This window comes from Theobroma cacao, chromosome 8 (assembly GCF_000208745.1).
Source record: "Theobroma cacao cultivar B97-61/B2 chromosome 8, Criollo_cocoa_genome_V2, whole genome shotgun sequence".
Taxonomy (NCBI): domain Eukaryota; kingdom Viridiplantae; phylum Streptophyta; class Magnoliopsida; order Malvales; family Malvaceae; genus Theobroma; species Theobroma cacao.
The window spans coordinates 14,926,720-14,950,612 of record NC_030857.1 but is presented as its reverse complement, the minus strand read 5'-3'; the positions used below and the strand labels follow the sequence as shown (position 1 = coordinate 14,950,612).

Sequence of the window (23,893 nt, the reverse complement as noted above, 5' to 3'; positions counted from 1 at the left end):
ATTTATGGAACTCCAACAGTACTATTAACCATTTATATTTCTTCTCTTGTAGAGTGATTATGCCTTTTGCGCAATCAGAAACAAAAATGCCACTAAATCGACTGCTGAAGAAGTTGGATATGATCATGTTGAAGGAATTGAAGCCATGATAGAGGAGCTTGAAGATTGTATTGGGCAAGTCCAAACTCTGATGAGTGAGCAGGTTCAAGCCACCAATACTTGCATAAATAGCCAGCACACCAAAAGAGGCCTTGAAACTGAACAAGATGAGACGCAACAGAAGAGGATGAGGTTCAGCAATTCAGCCCAAGACAAGCAAACTTGTTTCACGGGGGCAGCAATACCAGTATCTACTTTAGCATCAGACAAGTCATTGGGTGAGGAAGGAATGACAGCTGAAAATTTTGAACAAGAATGGGTACTCGAAGGCTTTGAAGACCAAAATTTGGATGAGCTGCTGGAGGCGACCAATGCTCAAGAATACCAGCAACAACAAGAAATAATGAGATTTAGCGACAACTATGTGATGGAAGACATGTACATGCAGCATTCTTTCACGGCGCCAGCAGAAGCAATGCCTACTTCAGCATTGGGCTTTGATTCAGAATTATCTTATTCTAATCCTCAACCTTATACCTCACTTGACCATTGCCCTCACTCTTTACCGGACAGCAGCATGGGCAACTGGTCTGCTTGACCTCATGGGCTAAGTGTAGCATATTTCAAAGCATAGAGTGGAAGGCAAAGCCTTGCTCAAGAGTAAAGTAATGATGTAACTTTTCTTTTGATTATATATAATATGGTTTGTCATTCATTCTCGGTTTCTAGTCCCTTTTTTTAAAAAAAAAAATAATTTTAACTTTTGATTAAAAAAAACCAAAACAATTTAAACAGATTTTGAAAAAGTAAAATGTTCACATTAAAATGTATCATATCTTAAATGGTAGCCATAAATTAAAGGAACAAAATCTAAAGCAAACAAAATCACATTGTTGAGAGTAGGACATGTGAAATACTGCATCTAAGCAGCTCCAGCACCCTTGCCCTTCTTCCTCTGGATTTTCTTCATATAGAACTTCAGCTCTTTACCCTCCAACATGTATCCATCAGCCCTGCCACATGTGAAGAAATGCATGCCAACAACTTACCAGCACCAAATTGCACCCGAGCATTTGGCTCATTAGTTGGTGCATGATCTCCTATCTAAAGCAAGGTTCAAATTCCCCTCCCTCAATTAAAAATAAAAAAAAAAAAAAACCTACCAGCACCAAATTGTTCTTCAATGTGAGCATCAAGTTATACGATCTTTCTTACGCTTCTCAAGGTTCCTAAATCCTAACGACATGGTTGCTCTTCTTAGTTTCCTCAGCAACACTTTCCCCTTCCTCAGTAGCTTCTTTCGTAGCTGCTGTCTTCTTCTTCCTCCCAATGTCAATACCATAGTGCTGAAGGTACCATTGCTTAAAGGGCGCTGCAGCATGCACTTGAACAATGGCACTCTTTTCAAGAGTCTGCGTCCTGACAAGCTCATTGTTTGAGGCATTAGATACCGCATCAAGAATACGGGTCTTACGTGTGACAGCCTCACTACCCCATGAATCCAATCTCAATGCTCTCCACTTCACATTCTCTCTTCTAAGACGAATTCTCCTTAACAGTCTTGTTGCTTGAGAGCTTAGTATTTGCAGGCTGACGACCAAGTTTATACTTTCGCTTCTTCCTCCAAGCCTTCTTCTTGCCACCAGTGGCACGCCTCTTATGCATAGAAACCCTGGAAATACCTATGTTGGCTGAGCGGCGCAAGTGACACTCTTTCGGTTTCAGGCTCACTAGTCCCCTTTTTTTATTAATATAATTACTTCTCAATAATTATTATTTTATTTACAAAATTTCGGAACTCATCTCAATTTTGAAACTCAAATAGATTTTAAATATATAAATAAAATTTAATATTATATTTATAATATTAAAAAATTAAATAAAACTTATAAACCACTCGAAACCGAATACATAAAATTCTAGCTCAATTCAATAGAATTCAATACTTGACCCCAACCCCATCATACATGAGTTGAATTTGATTATTTATCAAGTCAAATTTGAATAATTCATTGATAAAGTGACTTGTTTACATCATGCTCCATGTTATACTTGTTATATTCAAACTTTCCAAATTTAAACATTTTATCTAATGTAAGGAAAGAATATGGAATACTTGTTACCAAATTTCAACTCCTTTTGCTGAGGGTATTAATAGGGAAAAAAACATTGAACAAATAAAATACATATATATTCCTCAAATCCATTTTCTTCTATTGTGGAGTAATTTTTTTTTTTTTTAGCCACAGTACTATTCAAAAAAAATTAAAATAAGTTATTATTTTTTAAGTTCAATACAACTTTGATTCATGAATTTTGCAAACATTAGATTTCATCACAGGAAACAAATTTATTAGTCTAAATCATTCATTCAGCTATGATAACCATAAGCTCACAATATGTTGTTACGTGGTAGCAATGGCACCAACACCACTAATATATGAAGACTGCCATGAAAATGGGCCATTCATGAGGTAGTCATTGCTGAAGATGGCGTGAAAACGCAGGCAAGTATATTGTCCCATCCTTTCTTTAATTGATAATAGCCTTGACCATTCATCAAAAGAGTACAACTTTACCAGAATTGAGGTATGAAGGGATTTGTAACTGATGAAAAAACAATGCTAAACAGTAGCATGTGCTAGTGCTAATCTCTCACTGTTCATAACTGATGAAAGCTATAATTGCTGCCTTATGAAGAACTGTTGTGAGAATCTATGCACTATAACTATGACTATGTGTTGGGTTTTACTTTTGAACTAAATGCATGGCAAGATCTTAAAGCTTTTGCAGTTTTTTTTTTTTTAAATCAGTGATTCATAAAAGGGGAAATTTCTTTCAAAAGTAGTGGGATTTTGCACCTATATGTTTCATCTGCAGACATATCGGTTCAAGAAATCAGCCTTGGGCAAACATCAATATGCACAAAAGCTCTCACAGGTATTAGGTTGAACCTGCAAGCACAACAATCAGCATAACAAAGCAGCTGATATAATAATCAACAACCTATACATAACACTATACGTAACAAAATTCTGCAAACTGGGGCGTAGGTCATAACATAAGTAGCACGTCAGCATATGGAAAGCATGTCCCTATCAAAAGATTCACGTGAATTGCGAATAATAACATCAGCGGCAGCAAAAGTCTCTCGGTTCCCTCTGTTGTTTGCATTAGCATGTACTTGAGTTGAGCATCCCTTAGCTTCTGGATGCATGTACGCACGTTCTAATTACATATGGGAAAAATGAAAGTATCCTATTTCTACCTTTTGTTTGTTTATTCATACCTGCAAGTCCCGCACCCTCCCATTCCTTGAAAGTTGAAAACTTGGCATAAATCATATCTACCATTTTAAAATGTGGATGGACTGGGAATCAGATATAGATCTCGCTGACATGAAATTCCTGTAAGAGAGATAAGATAGCACCAGAGTTGTAACTAGAGAATCCAGATACTTACATGTGCTAGTTCTGAATTTAGTTTGTACAAAGTACAACATCGTGGAGTCTTATGTAACTCATATGGTTATGTGGTGGGTGTTTTCTTTGGCCTACTTGGCATTCAAGATTCCAACTTTGCAAAGCTAATGGCCATTCTTCATGTATTGCATCTTTTCTCAGGCTCCTCCTTTACAAATTTTCAGTTGATTATTGAATCTAACTCCAAGAATGCTCTATCATGGGTGACCTATATTGATACGAGGCCATTGGGACAAGTGGTATTTATTTAACGAGATAGATACATTTGTTCTTTCACTAGGCATGGTGGTTTTTACCTATAGGATAGGGTAATTATTTTGCAGATTCCTTAGCAAAATTTGGAGTTAACAGAAATACGATGTTCTCGGCATAGTGGTAACTTTTGATGCTTTTATTGGGTTGAGCTGCTGACTTTTATTTTATGTGAATACTTTGATTTGCTTATGACTTTTGCATTGTCTTACTATATTAACGACCAATAGGCGAATCTTTGTTTAATGGCATCGAATACCACTAGGCTTGTACCTTGATTGTATATCCTGACCTTGATTTCCATATATGGGCTAATCTTTTCACTGTAGTTTAAGTGATTTTAATGCAAATTTCATTTTACTGAGAAAAAAATTTTCATTCTTTCTCTTTTAGCCTAGATACGAGGTATTGGAGAAGAAACAAAGTCAGGAGAAAGAAAGAATAGGAGAATGAGGGAAAAAGAATTAGAGAGAGATATTTGAGAGAAAGAAAAAGACTAATATTTTTGTATCTCAACATAAAAAAACTGAATAAAAACAACAATAGAAAATATATTGTTACAACCATGTAACTATTGTCCTCGATCTTTATAAGTTTAACCATTATAAAACCCCCTATTTGTCCTTGATCACTTAGTTATATCTTGGGATTCGTGTTATTAATTCATTAGCTTGAGGCTTTTGACATTTTGATTAGATTTCATTTCCATATTTTTGCAGAATGCAGATGGTGGCTTTGCAACATATGAGCTTTACTAGATCATAATATCCATGGTTGGATGTATCCCTTATTATTGTTTATGCCACTGTTTTTTAACAATATTTTTACTTGGTTTTACCTCTACGTGTAACGTCAATCTTTAATAAGCTCTTCCCTTAGCATTACATTTAGGTTAAAAAATTTTTTTAGCCCTACAATATAAGGTGTTTTTGAAAATAACCCTTCAGATAATTTTAACTGTTTTTAACCAAGAGATGGGATTTTGGGACAAAAATGCCTTTAATGAGAACTCTTCATTGACGAGCATATTGGAGAAGATAAATCTGCACGAAATTTATTCCCTCTAAGTTTGTGCAAAACATCCATTTTTTTTCGAAAAGCTTGTGCAAAACAAAATTATGTTGCAGAAGATGGTTTTTTTTTTATATTTTGGATATCACCGTAAGCAAAAATGCCGTGCATATTACACGACAGGTTTATTGAATGATCTTTTGATTCAAGGTTAAGGATAGGAAAGTGTTTGATCAAGTTTACAATTATTACACGGTAAGTCAGTCAGTGAATGTAGATTCTTTTGTGGTTTTAGTGATTTGAATGTGGTTTAATGTATTGTTGTTAAATGTGCATTACTGTATTCCATTGCAAACGAGTTTCATATAGTAAGAAAAGGTTGATAGTAAACCAAATGAGGAACCAATTGTGATGAATCCAAAGCTTCAAGAATGATGTGAAACCAGAAATCCCTAATATGGTGGTGAATCGAAAAGAGGAAGATGTGAAACCAAAACATGAACTAGTCATGATAAAGTAGGCCCTATGTGACATGGCTGGGTTTAGAGTTTGTGACATGCCATGGTGAAAATATGTGACACAACATGGTGAGAATGTGTGACACGGAATGGTGAGAATCTGTGACACAATTGTGATATGGTAGGGTTTAGAGTAAATGACATGCCACGGTGGGAATGTGTCACACGACATGATGAGAATTTGTGACATGGCATGGTGAGAACGTGTGACACAACATGATGAGAATATGTGACATGGCTGTGACACGGTTGGATCATGACACGACATGGTGGGAATGTGTGACACAGCATGGTGAGAATGTGTGAGACGGCATGGTGATAATGTGTTACACGGCATGGTGAGAATATATCACATGGCATGGTGGGAAGTGTGATGTGGCATGGTGAGAATATGTGACATGCCGGTGTGAGAATGTGACACGTCATGATGTGAATATGTGACACGTTATGGTGAGAATTTGTGAGATGGCATGGTGAGAATGTGTGACACGAGATGGTGAGAATTTGTGACACGACATGGTGAGAATATATGTGACACACCATGGCTTCAATATGTGACATAGCATAAATTTTAAAAAAATGCAAACAAATATGCAAACCGTTTGAAATTCCACGACATGCACATAAATTTAGCAGTTGAAGTGTCTACAAGGCCATTGCATTTTATTATATGTTCAACATTCACATATGGTTGTGTGAAATAAGTAAGAGAGTTTGATTCATTTGTTATTCCCAAAAGGACTAGAGTTTTTTACTTCGTTTTCAGCAAAGTTAACGACATCATAGCAATAATGTCGGTTCTACATGAAGAAGTCAGTCATTTGTCAATTAAAACTTTCTTCTGTTTGGTAATTTTTTACTGGGTTGGTTGCTCTATGAAATGTTTGTGTTTTTGCCTGTGATATGTTTTAACTGTTTTCTTCTTGGTTTTATGGTTTTTGGGTAAATTGTGGAGAGAACTACAGCATTTTTACTAACATGGTTGAGGGTCGTACCAAAATTTTTTAGGGGGTTTGCATATCGTGTAACAAGAATAAAAAGATCTTTGATATAGCGTGTAGTAGGTTAACTATTTTTGGGGTTTTTAGCTTTTGTATGGGGTTTAAGGTGCAAATCGCATAGTCGCCATAATCCATAGTGTGTCACCAAAGTGGGTATTTTAGGGTAGTTCGTGTATCGAAGCAATAATTATAGTTGGCATGTCATGACATAGCTCAGCGTTGACATGTGACAACATTTTACTTGGTCTACATAGCGTGCAACAACATAAATTTCTTCAATCTAGTGTGTTGTGGGTTAAATATTTTTGGGTTTAAGGTAGCATTACATGTATGGCATGTGGTGACCGCATAGTTGTCATGACATTTCGTGTAACAAAGCAGTAATTATAATTGGTGTGTCATGACATGGCATGGGTTGCCGTGTTACAACATTTTACTTGGTCTGCATAGCGTGTAAGAACATTTTACTTGGTATTCATAACGTGTAACAACATATATTTCTTTCTTCAATCTAGGGTTCTGCATATTATAGGTTAACTGTTTGTTGGTCTATCTCACACGTGCATATGTGCTATGTTTTGCGTATGGAGTTCAGAAAGTATCATAACCTTGATACTTTGCTTATTGTGCCGAGGGAGAAGTGGTGTTCAAGGTCTCCATTAACGCTTACTGTAAGTGGTCGTAATTATATTATATCAACAAGACTCTCTAAGAGAAAAGGGAGTACGATACATTCAAGAGTACGTGTTTCAGAATGTTGTTGGACATCTATCCACAAGGCTACTTTTGCGCTGGTCTCTTGCAAAACATCATGGTTTATCAAATCACTAAAACAAAGTTAATTAACCATGAGTTATGGTTTACCATTGGCAAAAGCAAGGCGTGTCTATCAAAGCAGGAGTTCTGCCTTATCACAGAACTAAAGTTTGGCCCACTATTCGATGTATTCACAAGACCGTATAGGGTTGTTCTCGACAAAATTCATGTGAGACACTAAAATGGGCACCAAAGTGTTAAGCTACAGTCGTTGCTTGATACATTCCGAGGAGGCAACTTTTAACTACTAGGAGATGCAACTAAGATGGCACTCATCTTGATCGCGATTAATATTTTATTTGGTCAAGACTATCGTAGACGGGTGACGCCTTGGCTCTTGTCATTGGTGGAGGACATCAACACTTGGAATGTCTTCCCCTAAGGTCACTATGTTTGAAGGCTGACCAAGGATTACCTATTGAAAGGGTTCGAAGCGCCTACCGCAAACTTGTAGAAGAATAATCGTCTATGCTACAACATTTACAGATTTGCGTAGGTGATACAAGTACTGTAAAGTAACATTTTTTAGTTTCCTTTTGATAAAATAATTTATGGTTGCCTTCGTTTATCATTTACGGTATGATAATGGTTACATTCGACTTACAGTTCTAGGCACTAGAGGCAATTCCTACTTTCCAAAAATTAGTTGTCCCATTTGATCTAAAAGACAATGTCTAGCTATATATGTGCAAATGGCAATGCAATCAGAAGCCAAAAGGCTTGTACAAGGTAGTTGAGAAGTTTGAGTCATCTCAGCAGATGAGTGAACAACTACTAATTTGTGCTATGAATCTATATAATATTTATCAAAAAATTTATCAAAATACGTTTTTTATAGTTATGGGCACACGAAACCTTGGAACTCACCCCGAATGAGGCAACACGAGAATATTGGGTGGAGATCGAGGTCCCCTTATATGAGGGGTGTCAATATGTGTCAATAAGGCACATAAAGGATCGAGGGGAATAGGGTTTAGGTGCGAGGGTAAAAAAAAAGGAACCTGAAGGAGAAAAGAGTAGCTACTCCCGTTAAACGGAAGCACATCGTCGTTTCTAGAGACGATGAGCCCTTAGGACCTAAGTTGATGGAGGAAAATGAGGACCATGGCAATGTCAGTGAGCCATCGATAAGAACAGTTCTAATGGTTTATGTTTAATAATTTCATATTTGATTATCAAATAATACAGTAATATTTGTTATTGAAATTGACCCATGCAACGACATCTCCTCAATGACTGACAGGACCTATTTAGACGTACAGTGGTAACGAGCTACCGATAAGGATGGTTATAATGGTTTATGTTCAACAATTCCATATATGATTATCGAATAACACAGTAATATATGTTATTGCAATTGACCCATGTGACAACAACTCCTTAATGACTGACATGACCTGTTTAGATGCATAGTGGTAATGAACTACTAGTGAAGATGGTTTTTATGGTTTATGTTCAATAATTCCATATATGATTATCAAATAACATAGTAATATCTGTTATTACAATTAACTCATGCGAAGACAACTCCTCAATGATTGATAAGATCTGCTCAGACACATAGTGGTAATGATTCGCTAGTAAGGACGGTTCTTATGGTTTATGTTCAACAATTCCATGTTTGATTATCGAATAACATAGTAATATTTGTTATTGTAGTTGACCCATTCGACGATAGTCAATGACAGTGCAGTCATAACCCGTCAACTACGACAACTCATGCGAAAACATACAAGAGACACGTTGGAGCTAAAAGCTTCAATTCAGTCATTGAAGGACACAATGTAAACATTTGAGGACCATATTGTTGGTCATTCTCTAGACAGCATGAAATTACAAGTACATTATTTTAGCTTCACTCATATATTAGTGGTTTACATTTAACGAGTGTAGTCCTATTTTTTATTTTTGGTTTAGGGTTTAAGGTATTTTATGAGTTAATGGATTTTCTCATTTATCTCGTTCTATAGAGCAGTGCTTCATTTCACCATGATGGTGAGCATCACGATGATCTAATAATGGGCAGGATGATGAACCTAGTGTTGATAGTGAAGACATTGACCATGACGTTGTTGGAGCTAAAAGAGACAATGTAACTCATGTCAATGACGTTGCCAATGATGATGTGGTAGGGGATGTGACCATTCAATCAGTTGATGTTGAAGGAGACCATGTTTCTCAAGCTGATGCAATTGTCGATGTAGTCACGGGAGGGGATGGGGACCTTGAATCAATTGAGGCTAAAAGAGACCATGTTCCTCAAGTCGATATAGTTGTCGAGACAGCTACGGGAGGGGATGGAAACCTTGAATAAGTTTAGGCTGAAGAAGACCATATTCCTCAAGCTAATGCAGTTATCGAGGCAGCTACGGGAGATGATCGAAACCTTAAATTAGTTCAGGTTAAAGAAGACCATGATCCTCAATGCACTCTTGAAGGCAGCTCATCACGGTTGTCATCACCAGAGTCGTCTGATGTCTAGCATTGTGAAACACTAATTTCAAACCCAACTGAATGGGCACGTGCCACAATGGCCATCAAATACATGGCAAACCCGTACGTCTACTCGTTGGTGAACCACCAAGACGTCAAGAACTCAATGGTGGAAGCATACGAAGCTTTCAAGAAAGACAAGCATGCAAGGTAAGCTCATAAATAACATTGCAAATACTATTTTTGAATGAAATATTAAAAACCTCAGTCTTTTGAAATTCCTATTACATGTGCAAGCGTAACATCGGAATCTTAGGGGATCAAAAGGCTTACTTTTTCACATTAGTAGAGGATCTTCTCAAGGAAATGACAAGTGATCAAATTGATGCATGCCTAAGTGCCCTATGTAATGGACTTACAAGGTCGAAGTCCAAGTTGAACAATACCCGTGCATGCGTGGTTGATACGATATTCTTCATAAGTTTATTTGAATACTTTTCAATTATGAAACTATGTGTGTGTTTTAGACTGCATGACGTGTAAGCTGATATAAACATATTTCACAACACACCATCTATATGTTTTACACCGCATATCCAGCTGAAGCTAAATGGTCGAGTATGAAAATTCTAGTTGAGTTGCAAATATACATAGAGGGTGATAGGCCGACATACGAGAAAAAATGGGATGATGTCGATTTCATCCTCGCTTTTTGCAATATGGGTGGGCATTGGGTTGTTGTGAAGATCGACTTTGTGAAGTGGACGATAAAGGTGGTGGACTCCGCAAAAACTTTTGCTACTAAAGATACCGGATTGTGTTCGACTCAAATGGAATCCCTTACGACGATGATGCCCATTATCTGCCACTAATACGGTTATTTCAATAAAATGCATTGCAAGACACGAGATTCTGATGCCATTGGAATTCATTTGCAAAATCATTAGTGCATTGCCAGAATGATAGCATTAGCTGCGGTATGTTTACGGTTGGGTACATTGACGATATTTTGCAATTGGGATCGAGTAGAGTTAAGTAGAACATGATTGCAAATATGCGTCACCAATACGTTTTAGAAACTTCTAGCAACAGTTGTGAAAGTGAACCCTAAACCCTGCCCCATGAACATATAGGAAGTTATATGTACATTTTTTGTAGATACAATTAATTTTAATATACATACATTTATACAATAATTTTTCATTCGTGACATTGTGCCTATATTGATCAAAAGATGTAAATTAAATTAATTGGTTTAGGGTACCTTCAACTTGTGGTTTTTTTTACTAATGGCGTGTCACAACAAGATGTCAACGACATCTAACAATTAAAGCGTGGCGTGTCACCCTATAATACTGCAACAACTCAGCGTCTCACGACAATATGTCAACAACATCTTTGGAGTGTGGCATGTCACCTTATAATATTGCAACAATATGGTGATGTGTCACAACAAGATGTCAATGACATCCTTAGAGAGTGGCATGTCACTCTATAATACTACAACAACATGGCAACATGTCACAACAAGATGTCAACAATATTTAACAATTAGAGTGTGGCGTGTCACCCTATAATACTACAACAACATGGCAACGTGTCACAACAAGATGTCAACGACATCTAAAAATTAGAGCATGGCATGTCACCCTATAATACTGCAGTGACTCATCTAGTCATGACAAGATGTCCACGACATCTTTGGAGAGTGGCATGTCACCTTATAATACTGCAACAACATGGTGGCATGTCATAACAAGATGTCAACAATATCTTTAGAGAGTGGTGAGTCACCCTATAATACTACAACGACTCATACGTATCACGACATAATGTCGATGACATCATTAGAGCGTGGCGTGTCTCCCTATAATACTGCAATGACTCAACGACAAAATGTTAAGGACATCTAACAATTGGAGCGTGTAACCACATAATATGACAATTAGTAAAATGTTGTTGTTGCTCGAAATCTGACTCTTGTGAGATGTTTTTTTTGTAGGGTGTCTTTCCATGACTTATTTATCTAAAATTATAAAACTTGTTAAAAATTCATTGACATAAATTAAACTATTAAAATTAAACAATATATGATCCTACATAGCAAGCTATCAGGTTCAATAGTAAACAATGTAGACAATTTTTTGTTCATTGATCAAAACTAAATACAATACAAAATTCAAATAATCAAATAATATATCTATAAAATAAATCAACAAAAGAAAGACTTATAATATATCTACACCACTCCTTCCAACATTGGTATGCCCATGGATACAACGACGACATTTTCTCAGTCCATTATTAAACACTAAACACAAAATATGAATGTAAGAAACTTTAAAAGAATATTGTGAAAAAGGTATTGTACATGGCTCACACATTTAGTTAGGCCAACAAACTGTCTCCATGTACAAGACAACCTATGTTCTTAGACATTGTCCTTCGTAATGGACAGGTGTTGCGCGTGTGATCGGTTTCTCTGCAAGTTGAACATGCTTTTTATCATCGACCTCGTGAAGGTGCCAATTGACTTGGAGATGGTGCTGGATGTATGGATGGAAGTGTAAATGGGAATGGACAATTTTGTCTATTATGCCTATACCTCTTGCATTGTGAACATCTCCATGCTTGACTGCCTTCACCAGCCAATGGAATCCTTTTCCTCTTAGGTTTTTCCACTTGGCCTTACCAAGGTTGTAGCAAAACGACGATTCGTTTCAAATGAGGGGGGATGTCCCAATCACTGGGATGCCTTACCGGGTGAATGGACCTTGCATAACCCTCCACCAAAAAGGTTGTCTTATAGTAGTTAACGCAGAATTCAATGGCTTTACGTTTGCATTTACTGAAAACTTTAATGAACTCAATGTTGAAGCACAATGTAAAAGTTATGTTAATTAGGGTTCAAATAAGAAATAAAGATATCCTTACCTTATTGTCACAATGGAATGGCTACATAGTAGTAAATCTATTTGGAACTCACAACATGAACACGTATTCCTTGATAAGTTTACAAGTTCGCCCTTTTTCTGTCTTTAACTTCGACCTCCACTCGATTGATAGGTTTAACTACAAAGTGACGTGCATCATTAAACCGTTTGCTCAACTATCTAGCAGCCCAAGGGATGACAGGTGTGGTCATCGTGACGACCTTCTCGTATTGGTCATGGAACCAACATTGGAACATGTCTTGATCAACTGGATCAGAACAATGATTGGCATTTGTCTTGCATGTTTCAAGCATGAGTTAACATATTCTACAATGTTAGATGTCATGAGTTGGTATTGCCTTATCGGTGATTGTGCACATGCCCATCTCTTAGGACCTATTCTCATAAAGTTAGAGTAGGCTCCCACATGAATCTCCTTGAGCTGGTTCATATGTTTATTGAAATAAAAAACCTTATAACAGTCTCGAGCAAGGTTGAAAATCATTGAAATGTCATCACGCTTGAACTTGTTTTTAAAGTTTTCTTCTAGTGGTAACCACATAAACCATGGTGCACTTCTAGGTGTGCATTTTGGATTGCTTTCTTAATGCCGAGATGCTAATCAGAAATGAACATAATGTTTTTAAGACAAGTAACCGCATCACGCAGCTTGCTGAGAAACCACATCTATGAGCTTTCATCCTCAACATGCCCTATGCCAAATGTAATTGGATATACACACTAGTTCACATATTTGCATACAGTAACAAACAGAACACCATTGAGCTTGCCTTTCAAATGTGTTGCATCAATTACAACAACAGGAAGGATGTAAGCATTACATCCCAAAACCACTAGATACAAGCCCTGTATGACCAGAAATAATATTTGAATTGTTATGCCTCATCAGTAACCACTGTAGTGATTGTGTTTAGATTTTCTCGTTCCAACATATAAAAATACGAGGGTAGTAATTGAAATGACTCCTAAAGAGGACTAAAAACAAGCCTCTCCTCATATTCTTTCTCTTGCCAAACCTTACCATACAAGCATTCCAATTCCCACTGAACTCTCATCTCACCAATTATGTCTTTAGGTCTCAATTCTACTCTATTAGCCTGAAGCTTGTGTGACATAACTTCACCAATTATCTTTGTACTCGCAGTTCGAAATCACCGTTGCAAACAATCAAGAGTACACTTGTGTATTTTGTGGAAGGTCTAAACTTGCCAAAATTCTCTTTCAAGTAACTTCATTGCAAGTACATCGAACTTGCATGCCTTGTCCTTATAAGCAATCTCAAAACGACCTGTACATAACCTTTTTACTTTTATCTCAAACTGCTCTTTTAGAGCCAACATGTTCAAAACTCGTTTTAACTCGACCTTTGAGGAAAACAATCTTCCTTTGCATAAGCGATCATCGACACATGTCAACTCCTCAGTGGTAATTGTTTAAAAGAAAAACCTTTTTACACCTGGAATTAGCCACATATGAGATATCCTTGCATTTCCCTCTTCCTGATAACTGTCATCGAGCAATGTCTCAGGCAAACGAATACCGTTGTCACTAGTTATAGGGTTATTGTATATGGGGTCATCACACTGAACATCTTTTACATCAACACCTCCAACATGCTCCGTTTCACCTTCCACATTATTATAATTTGGAAGGTCACCATCATAAAGCCAATCATCATCTAAACTGTCATCATGCCAGTCATCAGGCCCGTCATTTGAATTGTCATCAAATTTATCTTCATCAACAGGGAACAAATTCTTATTTCCCCCCTCAAATGAAACATTATCCTTGAGCATCGCAGTGTCATCCTCTAGCGTCATAGTATTATCCTCAAGTGTCGTAGTCTCATTTGAAAATGGCATTACATTTTTTATTGTTTCACTCCGATCGTTACATTTGTTGGACAGAAGCAAGGAATTGGTTCGATGCACATGCTGATTGGAATTGTGCAGCCAATTATTTTGGGAATGTTGTGTGTTTATTGAGCTACACAAACTTTTGTGCATACGTCAATTGCCATTGTTATGGGTTAGGAACCGAATGCTGCGGTATATGTGAAGCACTATAAATCTCATTTTAATTGAGGTGATTACCATGATGTACAACTTTGTCATGTGACATAACATTTGTATGGTGTCTTTAATGGTGACATACTGTCACGACCCGGAACTTCCATCGAGCCCGTGACAACCGCCGCGACGTCTCGATCGATATTCATTACCTGGAATGTCAACCGAAACCCTGCAAGGCTTTAATATCAGCTTCTCATTTCCTCTGTGGGTAACTGTTGCCAAATACCACATTCTAAAAGATTTTAAACTGTTTTTAACTTAAACAAATAAAATAATAATTTTCGTCTCATAGGGGTTTTTTTTTTTCATTTATCCCAAAAATCTCAAAATCAGTTAAAAATATAGTATGTAAGTGGAAAACACATATTTCATAATCAAAAATAATTTTGGATTCTAAAACATTCGTTTAAAATGGAATTATGACTGTTAGAATAAAATAAAAGTATTAAATAAAATATTCAATTTTCACATAAAACAATATTTTAAGAACACTGCATAAATAATTTTTATAGTGTAAAAGCAAAATTAATTCCTACATACTGTAATACAGATAACCAAAGTATAGAATTAATTTACAGTGACACGTGGGCCCACGAATGACCAAAGTATCAAAAGAAATGAACCTACAGTTTTTGGATGTGGCAAGTTCAACTGTAATCCTCGCCGATATCAGTTATCTACAATTTATTCTGAGCCTGAAATGGGTGGAAAGGAGGGTGGTGAGATTATAAAATCCTAGTGAGTAAACAAACATCACTCAAAATATCTAAAGTCGAGTAAAAGAAGACTATTAAAACATTTCATCAAACTGTAATTTATCATCTTTCAACTTATTTCAACCAAATGAGATCAATTTATTTAAAGCAAGTAATCAGTATGGCTTATGAATTTCTTAAAAAGCTTGGCTCATGCCAAAAATTATTATCATACTCAGTTATTTGGGATACTTTAGCCAAAGGCTATCCTAACTGAGTCTGCCAAGGCTATTAGAAAGTCATATTTTTATTTTGAAAACATAGCCGTTCCTTGGCGTTGGCCGAGTTCTCCTTCACGTGGTGGTTTGGCGTGAAGTGAACTCTAAAAGTTATACCTCGGGAGTTACCCTACTCGCCTCTCCAACCAAGGTAAAAATATAACAGGATTCTGTGCCCCTCTAATAGGCTAGTCCACAGAACCCAGCCCACTGCAGCAGGTCAAACCCACTATACAATAAAATTTTGACAGCATGACAGGGCGAATATATTACTACCTAGCCTGCAAGGGTAAAATAAAGCAATTCATACAATTCATAAAAAATACAGCCCAGCCAGTCATGCCAATACAATAACATAAGCCATTAATTCAATTTTAAATTTACAACATATCAGTGGTCTCCAATTACTTTATTTTCAAAATCGTTATTTCGTTTTAAGACAATTTATAAAATATTTTCATTTAAACTCATTTTGTTTACAAAACATAAAAATTTACCATTTTAACTCATTTTTATAAAATTCACCAAAACCGAATAAAAACATACTTTAGATAATTAAAGTGATGGTAAGGTTACTCACAGTGTCTAGAGTAGGGATTTTCGAAATACTCAAACTACTGGTCCTCGGGTGTAATTCCCTTACCTTTATCGGAAGACTCACTACCTTGACACAATACAAAATCGAAAAATTCACCACATTGGTACTAAATTGAAATTAAACTAATTTAGACTACTAATGCTTGATATGGAATGCAAAAATGTCTAAATTTTGCCTAAACGCGGTGTTAACCTATTTCGATCTTTTACCCAATAAATCGATATACGCGTCTGTTTAAACTCCAAATTAATTTTTTTTTTCAGTTTCTATACCTCAATTGCACCCAAATTGACTTAATGTCCCTCAGTGTGGTGCAAATTATCAGTCCCAGTAATAAATTACGAAAATACCCCTAGTGGGTAAAAATTCATATTTTTGCTCCGAAAATTCTCATTATTTTTCTAGGCTCATAATTCATCATTATTCATCATAATTTCTCAAATAAACATCAAGATCAGCAGCCAATATTGCCCTAGAAAATTTGGCATAATGGGTTTCAATGCGAGAAAATTATTACTAAAGCTTATTTTTGCTATATTTCAATATAACCTAACTAAAATCACTTAATTCAATTAAAATCAACCAAAACTCAAGTTCAAAACTCATCCATGGAGGTTTGGCCAGCATGGGTGTCCATACCCACTTTCTAATTTTGCATGGAAATGAGAAAAAAATGCATGGGTAGTGAAAATCATAAGGAAAATCAATGAAATTTACCTTTTTAATGCTTGATTTCTTGATTTCTCTTGATTTTCCCCAAAATTTTCAGGTAGGGTTCTTATTTCTTTTCCCTCTTTTCTCTGCTGGTTTGGACGGCTGAAGAAGATGAGAATTCTGGAATTTTGACCTTTTTAAAGGCTAAAATAATATAATATTATTTTATTCATTTTTTAATGTTTTATTAATTCCTTAAATTCTAGCCATCCATTTGTTTCCAAATTTTCACCATACTATTGTCCCACATATCCATAGCTTAGATAAAATTCTCAGACTTATCCAAAGTCTTGGTGGAGTAATTTTTTGAAATTTACACTTTTACCCTTGTAAAAGTCAAAAATTACATTTTTACCCCAAAAACTGAAAAATTGCCCATAGACATATTTTTCATCCCTTATACTCATACCATTCTCCAATTTGTCAAATTTGATCTAAATTCTCTCAAAATCTCAAATTTTATCCGCAAGTGGTAAAATTACGATTTTACCCCTACACTCTAGAAATCACCGGAATTAAACTTTATCACTGCCAAACCCTCAAATTATACTCCAATAAGTCAAATGGGGTCAAAAAAATCTTTTCTAAAAATTTCCATTGTGTCCCTAGGTGGCAAATGACCATTTTACCCCTGGACAGTGAAAATTTCAGTTTGACTCCAAATTGATCCTCGAACTCCAAATCACTATATTAAACCATTCTAGGACTTTAATATTCTTAATTTCATTTTAAATTCTCTATTGGATATAGTTCGAGGCTTAAATTAACTTAATTGTATCATTTGGTACATTGTCATCTTTTAACAATTTTTCTTTCGGGGCTTTCCAAGTATGCAAGCATATTGTCAATCATATGAATGACATGACAAGTATTTTATAGGGTCGGGCTTGACACATACATTGTCGGAACATTCTTCTATTCTAGCAAAATTAATGCAACATCCTCATCGTCTTTGATAATTGGGCGTAATAGCTCTCCAAGTGTATTAATCAATGTATGTAACTGAATCTTGTGAATTTCTAAGTTTACCCCAACAACATATTCTACCAACTTCATCAAGCTCGCAAACGAGAAATCACTCCTAACCCCCCACATTCGTGACTCACCACCTTTGTAAATGCCATCCACCCACTAACCATCGTATCTTGTCACAAGTTGCATAATTAGAACGCCCCTGAAATTTTTTTAAAAAAAATTGTCAATCATTTTACACATTACATGTCGTGTTTTAAAATTTTGCTAGATGCCATATTCAAAAAAATGTTAGACACCAAGTTGATAACGTGTTACATGTCATTTTCAATAAAATGTTCCACACCATGTACTAAAACATATTATTACAATTTATTTTTTACATGCCATGTGCATTAGAGATGTTACATGCATGGCATGTAACAACTCTGGGAAATGTTCTAATGATTTTGCTACACACCATGTTTATTACACATCATGTATGGACAAATTTTACTACAAGCCATGTACTAAAACATATAATTTTTTTTTGTTTTAAAATATTTTTTTCAAACATGCCAAACAACTCTGGGTAATATTCTAATTTATACACAAAGTTTTAGGAATTAATGTGTTGCAGTAATAAACTCAATAACATACCTTGATGTCATCTTTGCTTTAGGGTCTATATATCGACTACAATATGGTCAAACGTCGAGAGATAGACCACAGCACGATGATGATAGTACTCAACAGAAAGTTAAGAGAGCTAAGAGAGTTGACAAAGCTGATACAGTTTAGAAAAGTCGAGGGAGAGCTGATACAGTTTAGTTGAGAAAGTTGAAAGAGTTGAGGGAGCTAAAATAGCTGAGCATTTATTTTCTCCATGGTGGGAGGGAGATATCGAGAATTTAATTTGCCAGAAATGTTTTTAAGGGCATTTTGGTCTACTCATGTCAAATTTGGGTAAAAACAAATAACTTTATATGGGTGGATATTTTGAAATCACCTTGTGATGAGGGTTATTTCTCACAATTTTCTCTTGCATTTATTATTCATGATTGGAAGGGATATCTCTTGGAACCGATAAAATGATGTCTGTTTCCTTTTTTTCCTGTTTTATGGAGTTCTTTTTTCTTTCTTTGCTTTGGAAAAACAAGATATTAGGTCTTTTGTCTAGACACAAGCTAATGATAGCACAAAGCACTAGCTATGGAGCCAAAAAACTATCTAGAATTATGTCATGGTTATCAAAGCTAAACAATCACTGAGTATGCATGATTTAATATATTATGATACTGTTTAGTAAATTGCTAAAATTGAATACTGAAAAGTTAAGTACATAATTTTTGGTTTAGAAAAATTTAAGTGCTAAATTTATTATATAAAGATGAGTTAGCCTCATCTTTCTCACCGTAGGCCATGAAATGTCATGTGAATTGGCCTGCAGATGTGATCTATAGCCTGGAAGTAGATAGCTTGTTTATCTGAAATTATGAACATGGATTAGTATCTTGAATCAACTATGTAAATTTGGAAGAAATCAGAAAGATTATCCATTGATGAATGAAGGTTTTATTTTTACCTGCAATGCCTGCTTTTAGCATACGCTAGAATACATAGTGCAACAAGTATGTATTCGTATTTCGCTTACTGTATTTTTTCCTTAACAGCTGATCAACCCTGCAGAAACATTTGGTGATATTGTTATAGACTATCCGTAAGATTCCAGTGCTTGAGTTTAATACCTTTCCATGCTTTTCCTTTTCTTTTTTAGTTTGCTTGAAATATTTACTTTAATATTTATTACACTGGCTATTCAGTTATGTGGAATGTACCTCAGCTGCAATTCAAGCTTTGACATCTTTTAAAAATTCTCATCCTGGGCATCGCCAAGAGGAAATAGACCAATGAATCCAGAAGGCAGCCAAGTTCATTGAAAGTATACAAGCTTCAGATGGCTCATGGTTTGGCCCTACCTTCCTCTAAAACCAATGTTTATAAGACGCTTTTGGTGTTAGTCTGTAACTTCTGTCTACTGCTAAATTTATTGAAATATTAACAAGCCTCTGATGGCTCATAGTGATGTTTCTAGGACTCCTTTCAGTGTTGTCAGTCTTTCAAATTTTCTTACTTAAGCTATTCCGATGTTTCAGCTCTATCTTTTCCCCCAGCTTTGAACGCAATTTGATTTATTTATCCTATGTAACTAGGTATGGCTCATGGGGCGTTTGCTTCACCTATGGTACATGGTTTGGAGTGAAAGGATTGGTGGCTGCTGGAAACAACTTCAATAACTGTTCTAGCATTCGCAAAGCCTGCGATTTTCTGCTATCCAAACAACTTCCCTCAGGTGGCTGGGGAGAAAGTTATCTGTCATGTCAAAACAAGGTTGGGTTTATTGACTTACCATGTGACAGTTCTTAATTTCTACTCAAGCGTATATATAACATCTGAACTTTATAATCTTGAAGTTGTTTTGACTGAACTTAAATCAAATTCAGGAAGATTGGTTTTGTATTTTGTTTTAAAATCTCGATTGTGGCTGGTGCTCACCTATGTAGGAGCTTCTTTTAGGAACTACTCTGGGTTCTTGTACCATATGATCATTCGTGCAATAAAAAAACAAGAATTCTTAAAAGGCTTTTCCTTTCCCCTTTCAGTTGTGGTCTGACCATCAGCATCTTGAGCCATTGATCATCTTCCATCCTACCTAACAGCTAACAGCAACATCAATCATTTTCTTCTAAAGCTATGGACACATGTTGGACTCATTACGGTTGAATATACTGTTAATAATTTTCAAATGCTCTTGTGCACAAGTTTACTCAAATATTGAGGGCAACAGGCCACATGTAGTAAATACTGGCTGGGCTATGTTGGCTTTAATGGCAAAATTTGTAGTGCAATATTGTCTAAATGGTGAGATGGGGCCAGATATAATGGTTGCAGTTTTTTGGAGCAACACATGTTTGGAGATATTCTGAAGGTTACATTGTTTTTGTTTAAAATTATTTGAGCAGGCTGAGAGAGATCCAACACCACTGCACAAAGGAGCTAGATGTTTCATAAATTTCCAAATGGAGAATGTTGATTTTCCACAACAGGTAATGTATATGACTACCCATGTGCAGTCTTATTTGTTAGGTCAATTTGTGTAGTTGATGAATTGGAAACTGTTGATCCTTGGCAGGAAATTATGGGAGTGTTCAACAAGAATTGTATGATCACATATGCTGCATATCGAAACATTTTCCCCATTTGGGCATTGGGAGAATATCGTACTAATGTTTTGGGCATTTAGCAATCCTTAGAAATTAAGGAAGGGGAGGGGAGTTCGAGAGTTAATAAACTAAGGACACTTTCAACTTGTTTCGGTAATTAGAAAGCGGGATTTTTGTAGTAATGTTTAGATTCCGGAGAAGATGCCTAATCCAATCGAGATTTCTTATACTTCAAAACTCTCTTACTAATTCACCTATTAACCCATTTTTTTCTTTTGTTTCTTTTATATATCTAACTATATATATAAAAAAGTATCTTGGTTTTTGTCTTGTTATTATTAAAACTATATATTTCACTTTCCTTTAATTCTTCTGATTTCTAAAAGTGGAAAATGAGCTTTAATTTTGATGAACGAATATATTTGACTTAATGATCAAGTCAAATATATTTGAAATTCAAAATAAAATTCAAATATGTTTGAATTAATAATTTGAAGTGAAAGAGGAAACTTGTTCTTGAGAAACCTATATTTATAAAGATTGCACATTCCTCAAGTCAAGAGGAAAACTTGTTCTTGACACACTCAATGCCTACAACGACTTGTGTGCATTTGAGACCATTTGGATCGTACTAAAAACTTCTGTTACTACATGGCTTACGTAAGGTTGATTTTGTTTCAAGATGATTAAATGTTTTCATGCAAACACTCTCCTGTTTAATTTGTTCTATCTCCTTATGTTTGCTAATTGAGTTTTTATAACTCATAGTTTGTGGGATTAGCAAACATAAATGTTTTTATAACTCAGAGTTTTTATAAATAGTTTTTATAAATATTTTTATAAATGTTTTTATAACTCAGAGTTTTTATAAATAGTTTTTATAAATGTTTTTATAAATAGTTTTTATAACTCAGAGTTTTTAATTATGAGTTATCTTTTTATAACTCATAGTACCTAGACTTTGATTATAACTCAAAGTCGAATTTTTATTTGTGCTTACAAATGTTGGTTTCATTTATGTTTGGTCATTAATTTGGCACACACTATTGAATATATAATAAGTATTTACTCTGATGATGTTTGCACTTTCTCCGATGCTTCTAGCTATCTTGCAAGACGATACCTCAATTTGATATTATATGTGTGTGTATCCTTGTGTTGGTCATTACTCGAAATTGAGTCATGATATAGTATTACTCTATAAATTATTAAGCATACATCCACAATTGAGTTTTTTTTTTTTTTTAACTTCAAAAACTAAGTTATAAGGCAACCACATCTCTATTTAGTAATTATATTAAAACATTAATTCTTATAATTATATCTTAATGAATATGTGATGAACCTATAAACTCTCACTTATAAAATTTAAGATCTTACTGACAATATATATAAAAGAGTCTCCTAGCTAGTTGTTAGACACAATTTAAATTAAAACCCTTATGTAATAAGGTATTTAAATTCCTTTCTTTCGGATGTACAAGAAACAGCAAATTCCAAAAGTTATTTGCCATTCAAATAATTACTTTTTTCTAATCCTTTGCTTGTTTTGGATGCAATTGCTTTTGAAAAAATATTGATTGAAACAAAAAAATAAAGTAAATTTTTTTTTTGAAATGCAAATAAAGTAGAGTAAAATTCTTTAGTTGTTCCTCTTTGTCAAGTTCAAGGTGGTTTTCTTTTTTGATTTTCTTTAATAAAATACCTTAGTAAGTTGACTAAGTAAATTGAACAGAAAAACATATTTTTAAATTTCAAATTAGATGATGATTATTATTAATTGACTAATCTATGATAAAATTAATTAATTTATTAATTAACTAGCAAAGGAATGTAAGGGTTATTCACACTCTTATTGAATAGTTTAAATTTCCAAAACCCTTATTTATACCTATAATTAAGAATGATTTGAGTTTTTAAACTCACACGTTATAATATAAAATATTTGTCCTTTCACTTTTTTCTTATATATCTGACAGGATGGAAGATAGGATCTTTACATAGTAACCTATTTAAATTCCTTTCTTTTGGATGTAAAAAAAACAAAAATTTAATTAATTAATTAATTAATCTGGCCAATAATTGCATGGGTTATTCACAATTTAAATTGAATAGAAAAACAGTTGCATGCCACACACACCCACGCAAAAAGGTTCTTCTTTCATGAACTCCAATCATCATTGGTCAAGTGTCGGTATGTAAATCTCTTGTATTTTGTTAGACACGTCATGCCAATAGGTTGCTGCTGTCAGGTTTTCCCCTTTCACCTAAGGTAGCCATTGCCTATTGAGACTTAGAGATTTAGAGTTGTTTGTAAACAAAAAATTATTTCTTTTAATTTATTTTTTATTTGTTAAGTTTATTTGGACAAATTTATTATGGGCTTTGGACTTGAATTGTTAAATGGAACTTAAAACCCAGTTGGTTAATTTCACCCAAAGCCCAGCTTATTAGTTGGATTTAAAAGCTTATTGGGTACAATGGCCCTGAGTGAACAAGCCCAAATTGAAAACAAAAAAAAACAAAACAAAAATGATAATAACAAAACAAAACAAAACTAATTATAAAAATGCATGATAGCAATATTTAATAATTTTAAAATTGTATCATGGTATTTATTTGTGTGCTTAGCTTAAAAATTATAAATAAAAAAATTCTCCAACGGTGAAATTTTAAAAACGTTATAAGTGATAATTTTCTCAAAAATCTCTAAGAGAGAAAATTCTCTTAAATTCTACCAAAAGAGTTGGGCCCGAATTTGGAAAAGACTTCAATACCAAATGATTTTTATTTAT

The 23,893-nt window shown here is 34.9% G+C and overlaps 1 long non-coding RNA gene and 1 pseudogene across 1 annotated transcript; one reads left to right on the top strand and one right to left on the bottom strand.

Annotated features, from left to right (window-relative positions):
* LOC18592872 lies at nucleotides 963-3,452 on the bottom strand (annotated as a pseudogene).
* Nucleotides 19,545-20,180, top strand: LOC18592871. Its single transcript, XR_001928985.1, has 3 exons — nucleotides 19,545-19,594; nucleotides 19,698-19,841; nucleotides 20,088-20,180. It is a non-coding gene; the product is annotated as an uncharacterized LOC18592871 (long non-coding RNA).